Here is a 13,752-nt window from a genome sequence, read left to right on the forward strand (position 1 = left end):
CATCCTGGGGAGTGCAAAGCCACAGTCTCACAAGTCTAACAAGTGGGTGGGTTGCCCACTGAACAATCCTGGGGAGTGCAAAGCCACAGTCTCTCAAGTCTCTACGGTGGGTGGCTTGCCCACTGTGCCATCCTGGGGAGTGCAAAGCCACAGTCTCTCAAGTCTATACAGTGGGTGGGTTGCCCACTGTGCCATCCTGGGGAGTGCAAAGCCACAGTCTCACAAGTCTCACAAGTCTCACAAGTGGGTGGGTTGCCCACTGTGCCATCCTGGGGAGTGCAAAGCCACAGTCTCTCAAGTCTATACAGTGGGTGGGCTGCCCACTGTGCCATCCTGGGGAGTGCAAAGCCACAGTCTCACAAGTCTCACAAGTGGGTGGGTTGCCCACTGTGCCATCCTGGGGATTGCAAAGCCACAGTCTCACAAGTGGATGACAGTCTCCACTGGTACTGGAAGGGGACTAGTGCCCAGAGTGCTTCATGCAGCCCTGCCCGACACAGATGCGGGCCTGCCCCTTCCGCCAATGGGCCAGCGGTTCATGAGATGAAGGGCCCAGTTCAGCGTTACTTTACACAGCGGTGCCCAGCGGTGCCCAGCGGAGCGGTGCTTGAGACGGCGGTGCCCAGTGGAGCGGTGCTTGAGATGAAGGGCCCAGCGGAGCGGTGATTGAGATGAAGGGCCCAGCGCAGCAGTGCTTGAGACGGCGGTGCCCAGCGGAGCGGTGCTTGAGACGGCGGTGCCCAGCGGAGCGGTGCTTGAGATGAAGTGCCCAGCGGAGCGGTGCTTGAGATGAAGGGCTCAGCGGAGCGGTGCTTGAGACGGCGGTGCCCAGCAGAGCGGTGCTTGAGATGAAGAGCCCAGCGGAGCGGTGCTTGAGACGGCGGTGCCCAGCGGAGCGGTGCTTGAGATGAAGGGCCCAGCGCAGCGGTGCTTGAGACAGCGGTGCCCAGCGGAGCGGTGTTTGAGATGAAGGGCCCAGCGGAGCGGTGCTTGAGATGAAGGGCCCAGCGCAGCGGTGCTTGAGACGGCAGTGCCCAGCGGAGCGGTGCTTGAGATGAAGGGCCCAGCGGAGCGGTGCTTGAGATGAAGTGCCCAGCGGAGCGGTGCTTGAGATGAAGGGCCCAGCGGAGCGGTGCTTGAGACGGCAGTGCCCAGCGGAGCGGTGCTTGAGATGAAGGGCCCAGCGGAGCGGTGCTTGAGATGAAGGGCCCAGCGGAGCAGTGCTTGAGACGGCGGTGCCCAGCGGAGCGGTGCTTGAGATGAAGGGCCCAGCGGAGCGGTGCTTGAGATGAAGGGCCCAGCGGAGCGGTGCTTGAGATGAAGGGCCCAGCGCAGCGGTGCTTGAGACAGCGGTGCCCAGCGGAGCGGTGCTTGAGATGAAGAGCCCAGCGGAGCGGTGCTTCAGATGAAGGGCCCAGCGGAGCGGTGCTTGAGACGGCGGTGCCCAGCGGAGCGGTGCTTCAGATGAAGGGCCCAGCGGAGCGGTGCTTGAGATGAAGGGCCCAGCGCAGTGGTGCTTGAGACGGCGGCGCCCTGTTCAGCGGTGCTTGAGACGGTGGTGCCCTGTTCAGCGGTGCTTGACTTGAAGGGCCCTGTTCAGCGGTGCTTGAGACGGCAGTGCCTTGTTCAGCGGTGCTTGAGACGGCGGTGCCTTGTTCAGCGGTGCTTGACTTGAAGGGCCCAGTTCAGCGGTGGCTTGACTTGAAGGGCCCTGTTCAGCTGTGCTTGACTTGAAGGGCCCAGTTCAGCGGTGCTTGAGACGGCGGTGCCCTGTTCAGCGGTGCTTGAGACGGCGGTACCCTGTTCAGCGGTGCTTGAGACGGCGGTGCCCTGTTCAGCGGTGCTTGACTTGAAGGGCCCTGTTCAGCGGTGCTAGACTTGAAGGGCCCAGCGCAGCGGTGCTTGAGACGGCGGTGCCCTGTTCAGCGGTGCTTGAGACGGCGGTGCCCTGTTCAGCGGTGCTTGACTTGAAGGGCCCTGTTCAGCGGTGCTTGAGACGGCGGTGCCTTGTTCAGCAGTGCTTGAGACGGCGGTGCCTTGTTCAGCGGTGCTTGACTTGAAGGGCCCAGTTCAGCGGTGCTTGACTTGAAGGGCCCAGTTCAGCTGTGCTTGACTTGAAGGGCCCTGTTCAGCGGTGCTTGACTTGAAGGGCCCAGTTCAGCGGTGCTTGAGACGGCAGTGCCCTGTTCAGCGGTGCTTGAGACGGCGGTGCCCTGTTCAGCGGTGCTTGACTTGAAGGGCCCTGTTCAGTGGTGCTTGACTTGAAGGGCCCAGCGCAGCGGTGCTTGAGACGGCGGTGCCCTGTTCAGCGGTGCTTGAGACAGCGGTGCCCTGTTCAGCGGTGCTTGACTTGAAGGGCCCTGTTCAGCGGTGCTTGAGACGGCGGTGCCCTGTTCAGCGGTGGACTTGAAGGGCCCAGTTCAGCGGTGGACTTGAAGGGCCCTGTTCAGCGGTGCTTGACTTGAAGGGCCCAGTTCAGCGGTGCTTGAGACGGCGGTGCCCTGTTCAGCGGTGCTTGAGACGGCGGTGCCCTGTTCAGCGGTGCTTGACTTGAAGGGCCCAGTTCAGCGGTGCTTGACTTGAAGGGCCCTGTTTAGCGGTGCTTGACTTGAAGGGCCCAGTTCAGTGGTGCTTGAGACGGCGGTGCCCTGTTCAGCGGTGCTTGAGACGGCGGTGCCCTGTTCAGGGGTGCTTGACTTGAAGGGCCCTATTCAGTGGTGCTTGACTTGAAGGGCCCTATTCAGCGGTGCTTGACTTGAAGGGCCCTGTTCAGCGGTGCTTGACTTGAAGGGCCCAGTTCAGCGGTGCTTGAGAGAAAGGGCCCAATGCAGCGGTGCTTGATAGAAAGGGCCCAATGCAGCGGCGCTTGAGAGAAAGGGCCCAATGCAGCGGTGCTTGAGAGAAAGGGCCCAATGCAGCGGTGCTTGAGATGAGTGTCCAGGTCAGCAGATCCGGCCATGGCATGGATGTCACTCGCCACCTGACATGTGGCTGGCGGGGCCTTCCTGCCCATCTGTCTGTTGGCTTGCGGGGCCCTCCTGGGCTGCAGTACCGGGCCTCTGGGTGTCCTCCTGCACACCTGGGATGGGGCCCTCCTGGCCAGCTGGCCTGCTTCCGGACTTGTCGGGCGTGCTGCCCTTCCCACCCTTCCCTGCTCGTCTGTGGCCCTTTCCAACCTTTGGCGGTGTGCCAGGTGGCACCCCACTTCCTGACAGAGCCAGGGTAGGGATTGTGCTCCCTGGTGTCGTTGGCCTCTCGCACCGGGCACTGGCAATTTTTGGCTGCTTTTCCGGGGGTGGGCTGGCCGTGCCCCGGCTCCTAGCAGAACTAGCTGCCCTTGAGGGTGGGGGACTCCACAGTCCTTGGACAACAGTCTTGATAGGTCCTGGTTTTGTGGTGGCTGAGGTGCTGATTGGAGTCTTATGAGATAGACGGGGTGGGGGAGTTGTTGGAAAGAGGTCAAGTTTGGAAAAGAAAAGCAATTTAGAAAGAGAGGGACGGGTAGGTGTAGTGGGTATGGGAGTGGAGGAAGAGGATGTGGTTGTAGGAGAGTGAAGTCTGGTGTCTTTGGGTGCAGGTGCTTGGGCTGGAGGCTGTCGTGAGGTGGATGGCTGTGGGGTGGGTGGCTGTCTGCGTTTGTGTGGTTTGGAAGAGGGGATGACAGACACACTGGGAGAGGACACAGGGGACGTGTAAATGGTAGTGGGGGTGGTGACTGCACGTGTGCGGAGTGTTCTGGTGGGTGTGCTGGTGATGGACGTAGTGGCTGAAGATGTTGTGCATGCAAGTGTGAGTGGAGACGTCACAGGGAGGGAGGAGGGAGACGAGGAGGAGGGGGACACAGAGGAGGCAGTGGCTGTTGGTATGTCTGCATGTGGATGTTGCTTGTGTGAATGCTTGTGTGATGTGTGGTGCTTATGTCTGGATGAGCTTCCCTTGGGTGTTGAGGTGTGTGCAGGCTGGTCTGTAGGTGTGCTTGGGATAGGCAGAGGTACAGGGGATTGGGTCTGGGTAGAGGAAGTTGGAGGGGGGAGGCTAGAGACAGGGACAATTGCTGCCGTCAGTGCTGAGGCCAGAGCGTTGAACGATCGCTGATGGGCAGCCTGACCAGAATGAATGCCCTCCAGGTATGCATTACTCCGGTGCACCTCCCTCTCTACACCCTGGATGGCATTCAAAAGGGTAGACTGCCCAACAATGATGGTCCTCAGGAGGTCAATGACCTCCTCACTGAGGGCAGCAGGGGTGACTGGGGCAGGGCCTGAGGTGCCTGGGGCGAAGGAGATGCCCACCTTCCTGGGTGAGTGGGCACGGGGCGAACGCTGAGGGGCTGCTGGGAGGGCGGTCCTGGTGCGCTGGGTGGCGGCTGTACCTGTTGTTGCAGGGGGCACGGATGTTGCCGCCACCACAAGGGAGCTCCCTTTAGTGGACGAGTCGCTGTCACTGACATCAGCACGTGTCCCCGCTGTGGAGCTCCCCTCGCCCTCCGTCCCACTGGTGTACTCAGAGTCAGTTGCATGGCCCTCCAGGGCCATGTGGGATGCAGCTCCCTCGTGCTCCGATGCCACTTCTCCTTCGCCTGATGATGCTAATGCACACATGAACAGGAAGACCACAAAAAAGGGGGGGGGAAATAAAGACATGTTGAGTACATGCATAGGCGACACCGTTGGCGGAGAGGACAGACACAGAAGCCCCCTGCACTACGCCGCGCACTTGGGGTCGACTACTCAATCAGTGGGAAATGGCCTACAAGCCTATGGACAACAACTGCACACATAGATGACACAGGGCCATGAATAGCTGTACTTGGCACCCTACAGAGGTGGGGGGCGGGGGCACAGGGCCATACCTTACGGAGGGGCCTAGCCTACAGAAATCGCCCTCGCCTAGGGATACTCACAGCCCTCCTCCCCCACCCAGACACCTCCACTGCGCGCAAAGTTACCAGAATGTGTTTGTACTCACCCCCATGTGTCTGCTGTGTTGTCCTTACGTGCCCATCCAAATCGGGGTAGGCCACCACCAGGATCCGGGACATCAGGGGGGTCAAAGTATGACTGGCACCCCTCCTATGTTGGGAGGCCATCCCCAGCTGAGCTTCCGCCGTCTTCCTGCTCCAGCGTCGGATGTCATCCCACCTCTTCCGGCAGTGGGTGCCCCGTCTGTTGTGGACCCCCAGGGTCCGGACGTCCTTGGCGATGGCACGCCAAATAGCGACTTTCTGGTGGGCGCTGACCTATGTGACATGTACAGGGGGAGAAAACAAATCATCACCTTCTGCATGCTCGATGTGAATGGCCCCCCATTCCCACCCTTGCCATGTGGCACATGCTCTCATCTGTCGTTGGATGCATGCCTCAATCGCTCCCCTCCCCACCATCTTTCATCCACCCCACTCAACACAGGCATAGCCCATACATCATGCTCCCAGTGTACTTACCTGTTGGTCTGGAGGACCGTAGAGTAGCGCATACTGGGGGAGGACCCCATCCACGAGTTTCTCCAATTCTTCAGAAGTGAAGGCAGGGGCCCTTTCCCCAGTCGCAGCAGCCATTGTCTCTTCCAGACCGAGGTCACAGCAGCACTTGCAGTGTAGGTCCTCTCCTGTGGAAGATCAGGTATCAAGTGATTAAGTAGATAGAAAATGGCGGTCACTCCCGCGGCGGTGCGTACCGCGGCGGTGCGTACCGGGACCGCCGGCGCACATCGTCATTGGCTCCTGAAACCCATAGGGTTCAATGTTAACCAATGCGGCTTTGCGCTGCGGTCTTTGACCGCCTACCGCCACGGTGTGCCACGCCAGCGCATTGACCTCACATCCCACTGTCGCACTTCACAGGTCAGGCAGCCGCCATTTCAAGGGCCCACATGGCTTAATTACTACTGCGTCACACATACCTAGGCCTTGCATCAACACTCATACAAGCCATTCAATGCATTGTGAATCGTGTTATGTGCAAGCTGTGGGAACGTACCTGTGGGTTGATTGACTCTGTGCTCGCTGTTGTCCTTCATAGGCACCGTCCACTGGGACATGCGAGGAGATGGAGGAATATTCCCGTGTACAGACCGCTGGTGGACCTGTCGACAATGGAGGAACGACATGTCATACTGACATACAGGCTTGACCGAGCCACTATACAAGAACTGTGTGCCCAGCTGGAGCCAGACCTGATGTCACCCATCCACCAACCCACAGGGATCCCCCCTCTAGTGCAGGTGCTGTCAGTACTCCATTTCTTTGCAAGTGGGTCATTTTCAAACAACAGTGGCCATATCATCAGGGATGTCCCAGCCCATGTTTTCCAAGGTGTTGTCCAGAGTGTTGTCTGCCCTGCTCAAACACATGCGGAGCTACATCATTTTCCCTGAGGTGGGGGATTTGCTTACAGTGAAGGCTGATTTCTATGCCCTTTGACATATTCCCAACATCATTGGTGCCATTGATGGGACACATGTTGCTTTGGTCCCCCCCAGCAGGAGTGAACAGGTGTACAGGAACAGGAAGAGTTATCATTCCATGAATGTCCAGATGGTGTGTTTGGCTGACCAGTACATCTCCCATGTTAATGCCAAATTCCCTGGGTCAGTGCATGACGCCTACATCCTGCGGATTAGCAGCATCCCGTATGTGATGGGTGAACTCCAGAGGCACCGGGTGTGGCTATTAGGGGACTCTGGTTACCCCAACCTTTTCTGGCTATTGACCCCAGTGAGGAATCCCAGGACCAGGGCAGAGGAACGGTACAATGAGGCCCATGGGCGGACCAGGAGGGTGATTGAGCGAACCTTTGGCCTCCTGAAGGCCAGGTTCAGGTGCCTCCATATGACAGGTGGATCCCTGATGTACTCACCAAAGAAGGTGTGCCAGATCATCGTGGCCTGCTGTATGCTTCAAAACCTGGCTTTGCGACGCCAGGTGCCTTTTCTGCAGGAGGATGGTCCAGATGGTGGTGTTGTAGCAGCTGAGGAGCCTGTGGAGAGTGAAGAGGAGGAAGGCGAAGAGGACGACATGGAGAACAGGAACACAGTAATACTGCAGTATTTTCAATGACAGACAGGTAAGAGTACACACCGGCATATTACATTTACTTAAAGACTTCTACCTCTCTACTGTCTGACTTATTCCCCCAGTGTATGGTAACTGTGTTGTGACTTTCCCTTCTGTTTTCAGAGATGTGGGCCCCACTGCGTGACATCTGCTTTGCTTCCCCATGGACTACAGCTGTGTGACAGCGGTTTTTTGGCATCACAATGTGAATGAACATTTTGGCACTGTCATGTCTAATACATTTGTTAAAATCACAGCCAGACTCCAGATTGTTTATGTGCAATAAGTGTGTTTATTCAAGTGCTCTAAATTGGATGGGTGGTTGCAAATCGGTGAGGGGTGATGGTGGAGGATTGTCCATGGCAGAGTCCAGACTATCAGAATCACAGGTCCATTGTCCAAATGCCTGTGGAAAGTGGAGCAGGGGCAGTTTAAAGTTGGACAGGGTGTCAATGTGGGACAGTGGGATGACAATCAGGGCGGTATCCTTTGCTGGCGGGGGTCTCGACATCTTACTCTGTCTTCTTCCTGGATCTCAGGGCCCGCTTGCGGGGTGGTTCTCCTTCTGCAGGGGGTGGGGTTCTGGTGGCCTGTTGGTCTTGTGTCGGGGCCTCCTGTCCACTAGCGCCGGCGGAGGTGGTAGGCAGTTCTTGGTCCATGCTAGTGACAGGGGCCCTTTGAGGTGCCACAGTGTCCCTCAATGTGGTGACTACCTGATTGAGGGCCACTACGATGGTACCCATGGCAGAACTGATGTTTCTGAGTTCCTCCCTGAACCCCATATACTGTTGCTCCAGCAGAAGCTGGATCTCCTGAAACCTGGCCAGGACCGTCACCATCGTCTCCTGGGAGTGGTGGTAGGCTCCCATGATGGAGGAGCGGGCCTCGTGGAGAGTGGGTTCCCTGGGCCTGTCCCCCCCCTGTCGCACAGCAGCCCTCCCAGTTCCCCTGTTTCCCTGGGCCTCTGTCCCCTGGACCGTGTGCCCACTACCACTGCCCCCAGGTCCCTGTTGTTGTTGGGGTGGTGGGTTAGCCTGGGTGCCCTGTAGTGGTGGACACACAGCTGATTGACGTGTCCTGGGGACAGAGGTATGGGCCCGCTGGGTGGGTGCTGTGCTGGTGTTCCCAGAGGGGGGAAGGTCTGCTTTGGCCTGTGGCTGTCTGAGGGGAACCGACTGTCCCGAGGTCCCCGATGGACCGGGCTGGTCATCTAAATCCAGGGAGACAGAGCTGCTGTCCTCACTGTGGGCCTCTTCTGGGGGTGGAGTGGACATTTGTGGACCCTCCTGCACGGTGACGTGGCGTTCGGGTCCTGCAGGGGTATAAAAGTATGGTTATTGCTTCTGTGTGTGCCAATAGCGTGCAATGGGTGGGTGCCCGTGTACCCCAGTGCTGGCATTCCTTTGTGGGGGCTGTTGTGACGGTGGTGTGGGGGGGGAAATGGGTATGTGCAGTGGGCATGCTTTGGTGATGGGTGTCCATGCTTTGTGGTCGCATGCAGGGCTAGGTTTTGGGATGGGTGGGTTGTGATGGTGAGACATTTGCAAGGAGTAGGTGTGATGGGGGTGGGGGTGGGGGTGAGGGTGAGGGTGGGGGTATGAATTGGCATGCTGGTGGGGTGGGGGGGATGAAGTAGTGAAGATTTCACTTACCAGAGTCCATTCCTCCAGCTACTCCTGCGAGGCCCTCAGGATGCAGGATGTTCAAGACCTGCTCCTCCCATGCTGTAAATTCTGGGGGTGTAGGTGGGGGTCCGCCGCCAGTCCGCTGCACCGCAATGTTGTGCCTGGATACCATGGAACGCACCTTCCCCCGTAGGTCGTTCCATCGCTTTCTGAAGTCGTCCCCAATTCTTGGGTGCTGTCCCACAGCGTTGACCCTGTCCACTATTCTGCTCCATAGCTCCATCTTCCTGGCAATGGTGGTGTGCTGCACCTGTGTCCCGAACAGCTGTGGCTCTACTCGTACAATTTCCTCCACCATGACCCTGAGTTCATCATCTGAGAACCTGGGGTGTCTTCGCGGTGCCATGGGGTGGTGTGGGTGATGTGTGGGGTGGATTGTGTGGTGCTAAGTGTGGTGATGTGTATTGTTGTGTTGTGTGAAGTGCGTGCAAATATTGCTGGGTGACAGTGAATTGGGCGTCTGGGTGCTCGGATGTCTTTTCTTGGTGCGTGTTCACGAATCTGTAGGAGTGGAGGTTTGTGGGTGATGTGGGTGTGTGTTTTATATTGTGTTGGGTGTGTGGGAGTGGTGTGTGTATGTGTATCAGGTGTGTGTATTTTGAATTGTCCAATGTGGTAGTGTTTTGTACAAGTATGTGTATTTTGAGCGCGGCGGTGTGTACCGCCAATGAAATACCGCTGTTGAAAGACCGCCGCGTGGATTCGTGTGTCGTGATAGTGTGGGTGTATTTCTGTTGGCGTGACGGTGGAGGTTTGGTCATCGCCAGTTTCTCGCTGCCCTTTGGTGTGGCGGACTTTTGTGGTTGTCGGGATTTTGGGAGTTTGCCTGTTGTGGGTCAGAATGACCGTGGCGGTTTACCGCGACTGCGGCGGTGTAATGGCGGTCTTCTGTCTGGCGGTAAGCGCCTTTTACCGCTGAGGTTGGAATGACCCCCATAGTGTCTCATGTATTTTTAATGCCTTAAAAACAATCAGAGTCCTAGCTGAACCTACCACAGGGCCCAATGACAACCAATGAGGAGTTGCACGGCGGTACTCGAGCGCCTCCCGCAATGGTACACAACGTCAGCGGAATTACCTCATTTCCACCTGTCCATCCACACAGGACAGGCAGATGCCTTTTTGGTGGGGGTCAGGCCATGGCACCTAACTGTGTCACAGTACACATAGGCACCATTTGGACCTATCCAACAACATACTGTTTCAGTCACAACATGCAATGCAGTGTACAGTTTGGAAATGTGGAATACCGACCAGCCGCTCCCCGTTTTGCCCCCTAGATTACAACTGCTGAGGATGAATAGGAAATGGAGACTCCCCCGTGTATAGGCCCCTGGTGGACTTGGCAACAATGGAGGACAGGCACATTATCCTCACCTACAGACTTGACAGGGCCACAATCATGGAGCTGTGTGCCCAATTGGAGCCAGACCTGATATCTGCTATCCGTCACCCCACTGGGATCCCCCCTCTTTTGCAAGTCCTATCTGTGCTCCATTTCTTGGCAACTGATTATTTCCAAGTGACAGTGGGCTTGGCAGCAGGAATGTCACAGCCAATGTTCTCAATAGTGCTGACCAAAGTGCTGTCTGCCATGAATAAACACATGCGCAGCTACATTGTTTTCCCCCAGGTTGAGGATTTGGCCACAGTGAAAGCTCACTTCTATGCAATGGGACATATCCCCAACATTATTGGGGCTATTGATGGTACACATATTACTTTTGTCCCCCCCTCCTCCCCTGGAGAAATGAACATGTGCTCAAAAATCGAAAGAGCTTTCACTCAATGAACGTGCAGATAGTGTGCCCGGTGGACCAGTACATTTCCCACATCAATGCAAAGTACCCTGGGTCTCTGCATGATGCTTTTATCCTGAGGAATAGCAGCATCCCATATGTGATGGCTCAACTACAGAGGCACTGGGTGTGGCTAATAGGTGAACCCATGGTTCCCACCCAGTATATGTTGGTGAAAGGGTATGGCGTGGGCCCTAATGGTTAGTGTTTGGATATCAGGTATCCTTCGATATTTTCAGGTGACTCTGGTTACCCCAACCTCTCATGGCTACTGACCCCTGTGAGGAATCCCAGGACAAGGGCAGAGGAACGTTACAATGAGGCACATGGGTGAACAAGAAGAATAATCGAGAGGACATTCGGCCTCCTGAAGGCCAGGTTTCGGTGCCTCCATCTAACAGGTGGTTCCCTGTGCTTCTCACCCAAGAAGGTCTGCCAGATCATTGTGGCATGCTGTATGTTGCACAACCTTGCCTTAAGACGCCAGGTGCCTTTTCTGCAAGAGGATGAGGCTGGAGATGGGCGTGTGGCAGCAGTGGACCCTGTGGACAGGGACGAAGAGGAGGCAGAGAATGAGGATGAGAACAACAGAACAGCAATCATTTGACAGTACTTCCAGTGACTCAGGTATGACACTGTAACTTCACCTTCCATTGACAGTTTTGTGTTGGACATTGTACAATGCAGGCTGTTTTTCACACTACTATGGCCACTTACTCAACCCTTTGCCATCTCTATTTGCAGATATCTGTGCCCCACTCTGGCTCCTGGTGTGTTGACTGCAGCCAACTACAGGTCATACCTATATATACATTACTGTACAGTTGAATTGCAATGTTTGAACCTTTGTTAAACGAATACCTTTTGAAAACATTTGACCTAGGCCATACTTGTATTTTATCAAAGTATGTTTATTGCAGTGCTCTGAAGATGAGGGGGTAGAGCAATGGGCTGGGGTGATGATGGAGGAAAGTCCAGGGTAGAGTCCAGTCTATTTGTATCACAGGTGCATTGTCCAAGGGGGAATAGGAAGTGGAGCAATGGCAGTTCAAGGTGGACAGGGTGACAAAGTGGGACACAAGGATGACATTCAGGAGAGTCTTATTTCCTGACGGGGATCTTGGCAATGTTCTCTGGCTTCTGCCTGGATCGCAGGGACCGTTTGTGGGGTGGTTCTCCTTCTGCAGGGGGGGGGGGGTGCTGGTGGCCTGTTGTTCCTGTTGCGGGGCTTCCTGTCCACTAGCGTCAGCGGAGGGGGAGGGCTGTTCATCTGTGTGGCTAGTGTCAGGGGCCCGTTGGTGTGCCACTGCCTCTCTCATGGCGTTGGCCATGTCTGCCAGCACCCCTGCAATGGTGACGAGGGTGGTGTGGATGTCCCTCAGGTTCTCTCTGATCCCCAGGTACTGTCCCTCCTGCAGCCGCTGGGTCTCCTGCAACTTGGCCAGTATGTGGCCCATCGTCTCCTGGGAATGGTGGTATTCTCCCAGGATGTTGGTGAGTGCCTCGTGGAGTTGGGACCCAGGGCCTGCCCTCCTCCTGTTGCACAGCATTCCTCCCAGCTTCCCTGTTGTCATGTGCCTCTGTCCCATGAACTGTGTGCCCACTGCCACTGACCCCAGGTCCCTGATTGTCCTGTGTTTGTGGGGTGTCCTGTGGTGGACACACCACTGATTGACGTGTCCTGGGGACAGAGGAATGGGCCAGCTGGGTGGGTGTTGCGGTGGTATTTCCTGAGGGGGGAGGCTCTGTGGTGGTATGGGACTGCGCCTGGGTAACCGACTGTCTGGAGGTCCCTGATGGCCCAGGTTGGTCATCCAGATCCAGGCGTTCAGAGCTGCTGTCATCACTGTGGGCTTCTTCTGGGGGTGGACTGGATGTTGCTGGCACCTCCTCCCCTGTGACTTTGGATGGGGGACCTGTAGGGATGTAATAGCAGTGTTATTGTTTCTGCATGTGACATCTTGTGCATGGTTGTGTTGCCCTGTATGGTTGTTATTGCCCTGGCAGCTTTGCCTTTTGTGTGAGTAGTGATTTGGTGGGCTAGGTGATGGTCTCTAGTGTGCATGCTTTAGTGATAGTTGTCCATGCAGGTCTGTGATGGGTGTCCATGCATTGGTGTTGCATGCAGGGCTTGGTTTTGGGAGGGGTGGGTTGTGATGGTGGGGTGTGTGTGAGGTGGTGAAGTGATGGAAGTGAGGGTGGGGGTATGTGATGGCATGCAGGTAGGGGGATGAAAGTAGTAAAGAGTTGACTTACCAGAGTTCAGTCCTCCTGCTACTCCTGCCAGGCCCTCAGGATGCAGTACTGACAAGACTTGTTCCTCCCATGTTGTTAGTTGTGGGGGAGGAGGTAGGGGTCCACCGCCAGTCCTCTGTACTGCTATCTGGTGTCTTGCAACCATGGAACGCACCTTCCCCCGTAGGTCGTTCCACCTCTTCCTGATGTCATCCCTTGTTCTGGGGTGCTGTCCCACAGTGTTGACCCTGTCCACGATTCTCTGCCATAGCTCCATCTTCCTAGCAATGGATGTCTGCTGAACCTGTGATCCGAATAGCTGTGGCTCTACCCAGATGATTTCCTCCACCATGACCCCTAGCTCCTTCTCTGAGAACTTGGGTTGTCTTTGTGGTGCCATGGGTGTACGGTGAATGGTGTGTGTGAGGTGATATGTTGGGGTGTGTGCTGTAAGGTACCTGGATGGTTAATGGGTAATGGGGTTTAATGGCTCTGGTTCTGTGGGTGCTCTTGGTCTGTCCCTCTCAGTTGTCAATACTTTTGGGTCGTAAGGGGCTGTGGGTAGTGTGGGTGTGTGCTTTATAGTGGTGTGGGTGTGGTATGTGTATGGGTATCAGGTATGTGTTATTCAGATTGACTAATGTGGTGTTTGTGTGTGCCCATTTCGAGCGCGGCGGTATGTACCGCCAATGGTTTACCGCAGTTGAATGTCCGCTGCGGTGATTTGTGGGTCATAATGCAGTGGGTGAAGTTCTGTTGGCGTAATGGTGTGGGTTTTGCTACCGCCAGTTTATCGAAGACCTTCGGGCTGGCGGACTTGTGTGTGTGGCTGTATAGTGACCGATTGCTATGTGTGTGCCATAATATGGGCAGCGGTAATCCGCCGCTCCAACAGTATGTTGGCGGCGGTTGGCATGGTGGTAAGCAGAACTTTCCGTCAATGTCATAATGAGCACCATTGTCTGTAAGTTAAACTTGA

The sequence above is a fragment of the Pleurodeles waltl genome, chromosome 8 (genome assembly GCF_031143425.1).
Source record: "Pleurodeles waltl isolate 20211129_DDA chromosome 8, aPleWal1.hap1.20221129, whole genome shotgun sequence".
NCBI lineage: Eukaryota > Metazoa > Chordata > Amphibia > Caudata > Salamandridae > Pleurodeles > Pleurodeles waltl.